The following is a 5,524-nucleotide window of genomic DNA, read 5'->3' as shown; positions in this document are numbered from 1 at the left end:
AATCGTCGCGCGTTTAGCGGAACCTTTCGGTATCCGTGGTATAGTCTCGATAGGGGGTCGCTCAATATGAAGGTCAGTACTTCCGGGAACAGTCTTGTCCTTGGAAGTTTCGGCTTCACCATAATCACGTGACCGAGTAGCCACATGGACGTTAGAACCCATCATGAAAACATTTGACGATTTTTCCCCTTCCTGGTTGCCCCCAGCAGAGGTTCCAGGGTTTGAACTCGCGCCAACAAGAAGTTGCTACCCTTGGGGAAACAGGTTGGTTAACACAGCTTGAGAACTAGAAGTCCCTTGCTGTCCTAACAGGTGCTGAGCGTCTTCAATCTTAGGGCAGAGATGAGTTAGATGGTCTCCATTGCACTATTTGCATGGAAAGTTGACTTTCTTTCTCGACTCATTTCTACCACCACCAGCATTGTTGCCGGATTTATTTGCATCAGGTTTCCTATCCTGGTTCTTTTTCTTACGTCGTCCTTTCTTTTTCCCATTGGAATTTTGATTTCCTTTGGGGTTATCAGATTGGACGACATTTATTGAAGAAGTTTGGGAAGCGGGGGGATTAGACGATGTGACTTGTTTGTTAGAAGCAGTTTGCAAGGACAACTGCTGCAATTGATTCAACAAGTTCACTGTAGTTGTGTGTACTGACCCAACGATACCATCCGCGTGCGGACCTGGCTTTGACTTAGCTACGTCAACCTTAGACCCAGGAGCGTCTGGCAAGTATTTTTGTAGGATCCCAGACTGAGAGTAGATCAATTCTAATTGCTGGGCCCTAAAAATGGCTTTCTCCTCAAAATAGACCCCAGACATGGAGACATCCATGGAGATCTCGGGTTGTAAAGACTTCAAAAACCACTCGAGACGGTACTCCGGAGGGATTTCGGCTTTAATGAGCCTCTTTCTCCGTCTCCATTCCTGAATATGGTCAGAAATGTGGGTTGCCTTATCTTGACGAAAGGTGGCCAGAAGTTCAGTTCCGGCGTCATAGCGGACAGGCAACTGGAAATGATTTAAGAAAATGTTGGCTAAGTCAGCGAAAGATGTAAAGCTGCCCCCTGGCAACTCTATATACCATTTGGCCGCATTACCAGTCAAGGTGCGTTGAAAGAGCCTCAACCTAATCGAGTCATCGATAAGGGAGTTAGATGAGCACCACAAATGGAATGTGGTTACATGGTCACCTGGGTCCTCACCACTCTTCCCTTCGAATTTTGGAATGTCCGAAGGGAGTTTGGTTGGGACCAGAGGCCAGGCCGGATTGTACTTGATTGGGTCATTTGTTAACTTAGTGAGATCTGGCAAGTTTAATGTTGCCAGAAACGGAAGCCTAGGAGGACCTTGGGGATTCCACCCAGACTGGGCAGAACTCCCAAAGTTCTGAAAAGATTGTCCTGGAATTTGAGAGGCACCAGGCTGCCTGAAGTAACCAGTAGAACCGACTGAACCAAAAGGTAAGCCTTGTGATCCAGCAAAATTCGGAGTTTGACCAACTCCGGCCATATAACCTCCATAACCAGCAAAGTTTCCTCATAAAGGATTGTAAGGAGTTGATAACCCCTGATACGGATTCCAAGCCGAAGCTAGGGGAGGAATACTTTGGAACGAACTAACCGTGGAGTACGACCTATTCCCTTGTTGGCCGATAAACGGATTCCCGATTCCCGCGCTACTAACCCCAGGGTTATTCCAACCTTGGAAAGGATTGCTGCTTTGTCCTACAGAAGAAAAAGACATGGATCCTGTTATCACAAAATCAGGTACTAAGGGCTGCCACTTAGCAAGATCTTATGCAACTATTTCAAACCAGGATTTAGACTAAGGCTTAGCCTCCTTAGTCAGAGAGGGCTCTCTCACAGATTATGAATATGGATTAATGCCAAAGATAGATGGCTAACTCTTTAAACAACACATGAAAAATAAGCTGGTTGGACAAATATTAAGTTAATCTCCATTGGGCTTATGGAGTCTCACACATCTCAGCACATAAAAACACTATCTTTCATGGAAATCAAGGCTCTTTACATCAGATGTTCAAACATACTTCACATAAAACACAGCTTGCAAAGCATACGGGAAGTCAGAGCATAAAACATGAATTCTGAGTGATTATGCTATAACAAGACTGTAAAATAACACTAAGAGAATAAACCACCATACATTTGAACAATAAGGTGTATTGAGAATCTTGAGAAGAAACAACAACTGTTTGTATTACTGAAATCTGCTTTTTTACATAAACCTGTTGGCATTATGATGCATGTGTTGTACTTGATGGCAACCCTCTCATAGAAGAATATCTCACTTATGTATAACTGGGTGAATCTTCAGAAGAGATATCATGGCAACCCTCTCATAGAAGAATATCTCACTTATGTATAACTGGGTGAATCTTCAGAAGAGATATCAGATGTGACCGATGGAGGACAGCTCAAAGGAATCAGATGATGAATCTTCAGAAGAGATATCAGATGTGACTGATGGAGGAGATTGTTGGCAAGTTAGCTTTGCCATCAAGTCCAAAGGGGGAGATTGTTGGCATTATGAGATAAGTGTTGTCCTTGATGGCAAACCTCACTGATGACAAATCATAGTACAGAAGGTCAGCAGCAAGGAATTGATGATCAGACTATAAGAAGAAGAGAAAGTTCATACACGCAGGTTCGTTAAGCCCAAGTCGCGTGTACACGCAGGTTGGCTTCAGAAAAAGTGCGTGTATGTGGAAAAGTACCTTTGGTCCATGGCGGTTATTCCTTGGAAGTTGTGCCTATGGTTTTGGACCTTGGTGTCTCGGCGGACGTGTTGATCCCTAGTTTTGAAGTTGATGGTATTGGATTTCTATGGTTTTGGCTCTTGGTATTGAACAAGGCCTAAGGCTATATAAAGGGAAGGAAATCATTAGGCAAGTGCATCTAAAATGTCTTGAATATCTGATGAAGCATTAGATCCAGTATGCAGGGTTATGGGTTGATGATGCATTGCTTGATCTGAGCTAAGGAGAGATCTCACCGGTTGATGGAGAACTAGATCTAAGGAGAGATCGGGATCAAATGGTTTGAAATGAACTATCTTTATGATGCTTATTCTAGATCTACATACTGACGCATGTATTGTTCTATAAATGTTATGAGTATGACTGATGTCTGGTACAGCTGCAAGTTATGAGAAATTATTTTTAGATCTGTACGCGGGTTGTCTTTGGCAAAAGCGCGTATACACGCGGGTTTGATTCATCGAAGTAGCGTATACATTGTAAAGCTTGATATTTGAAGTTGCAGATGGATCTGATGGTTATTACAGAGTTCTGTGTCTGCTCTGTGTTCTGGTGACTGTTGTTAACATGATTTCAGTGATTCAGAGTTTGATGATTGTTTTGAGCTTCAATGATAGTTATGGGTCCAGTATGAAAATTGGATGAAAAGTGGCCTTACAGATTATGTGTTGTGCTTCAGTGTATCCAGTCTGAAAATTGATGAAACGTGGTACCTGGAGGTGAGAAGATTGTAGGCAAGCACCTACGTACTAGTATCTAAGCTAGTACAAAAGCTAAAGGAGATCTTTGGAGCATTGTAGCAGGTAGCAGCCTGCGTACTAGTAAATGAATCGGCTAGTACAAGAGCAAAGGGGGTTGTAGCTCCCGTACTGGTATAAGACTGCACCAGTACAAATATTGTAAAATGATTTTCTTATTAAGAAGAAGATTGAGATGACTTGCAGCAGGTGGTTTTCACCCACATTGGGTTTCCACCTTATATCTTTGTGTTCATGTGTGTGGCTCTTGTGTGATGTTCTGTTCTGTTATTCTGCACCTGTTTACTGTTAATATGCTTAATAATGATCTGATGCATTTACTGAAGATTAAGCTAACTGAATTATAAGATCTCTGGATATACGCGAGTTTCATTAGACACAGTAGCGTGTACACGCGAGTTCACTTAATTGAAGTAGCGTATATGTTTCTGAGTATGAAATTTAAAAGTTTGATTGATCTGATAATACTGATTCACCCCCCCCTCTCAGTATTATTTCCAACAAAACCAAAATAGACTTGTTCTTTATCAAAATCTCCAACCCCAATTACATCCAAGTCTGATCCATATATAGGAATACACTATTAACCACCTAGAGCGAGCTCGAAGGCTGCTATTAACTACTCCTATCTGCTGTTTAACTATTTCATTAATTACATAAGTGCTGAACTGTAATTACAAAAGATCCTAATTAATTCAAAACTCAAATCTGTCCTCCTCGTAGCATGATGACTTTCTGATCCTTGACACCTGTATATTTTCTGTTTTGGCTGAGATATGTTGGAGGAGAATACACTGAACATGCTTGCTTTGGATACTGGTTGCGTAGATGGCTCATTAATTGACCAAGATAAGTGCCCTGCTTTCACGGTCCCTGTCTCCCATCATTCTTCACTACTTAAAGAACATGTTCCCAGCTCTTTAATTCTTCACAAACAACGCATATCACCATACTCTCCAATGAGCTGGAAGCCTTATGAACTGAACAGGTGTACAAACAAACATCTCCGGTAACCTTAACCAGAACCCTAACAATTCGGTCATAAAGTACCTTTAACGAAACTTTAGCAAAAAACAAAATATTTCACCTTTTCCAAAATGCACATCTGTCATTCTCTGAATAGCTAGGAGAGTCTTTTATGGTTTCCCTTATGTCCTTGAGGCTTTTCCTTCAAAAATTTGCTGACCCCATCATTAAACTCTTTGATTTTCTAATAAAACAGCACCTACAGCAGTTTCGTAGCGCGCTACGAAACTGCTGTTTTTGCTAAAACAGAGTACATTTGCACTAAAGCATCTTTTGTTTGAACTTATGACTTTTCAAACCTCCTCTACAGGTGTCAAAGACTTAGATGACTTCAAAATAGTGAAACTTAAACAAAATTGACCAAAACTAAGAATATCACCTTTTCCTCAAATCAGTGAGCTAGTTGACCTAGCTGTGTCTTCAAATTTACAATCTCCTTCTTCAAAGCTTTGTTTTCAGCTCTCAGGGTCATGTTCATTTTCCTGATATGTTTAGCTTGTTTGAGGGCTGGAACCGTCCAGGTATATACATCAGCCACTGAATCTTCATGACTCCCTAGGCTTCTGCTACCCTTTAACACAACTTTTCTATAATTGGCATATCTGACTGCACGCTCCTTAATCACATTCTTTGTTTTGACAATTTCCTCTTTGGCAGCTCCCACTTGATTCTTTATGGCAATCACATTTCCTCCTTGGGTGATGATAACCCTTTTGTTCTTGTCTTTATGTTTGACTGCCTCCACCGTTTTGGTCAACACTTCAATTACCTCTGCTCTGGGTGACTTTACAGTTTTCTTTCCTTTATGCACTTTCTCCTTTACAGCTTCTTCTCTTTTATGCGCTTTCTCGGCCTCTTTAATTTGTTTCCTTGTAACTGGCCTTCTTGGTTTGAACATAAACTCATCACTAGGCTCATCAAACCTTAATCTCTTTGAGGCTTTTGATTTCTTAGTGCTCTC

This window comes from Pinus tabuliformis, chromosome 2_1 (genome assembly GCF_031772625.1).
Source record: "Pinus tabuliformis cultivar Carrire ecotype Pingquan chromosome 2_1, CPIR1, whole genome shotgun sequence".
NCBI lineage: Eukaryota > Viridiplantae > Streptophyta > Pinopsida > Pinales > Pinaceae > Pinus > Pinus tabuliformis.
The sequence above is the reverse complement of the archived record's forward strand: the minus strand, read 5'-3'. Positions refer to the sequence as shown.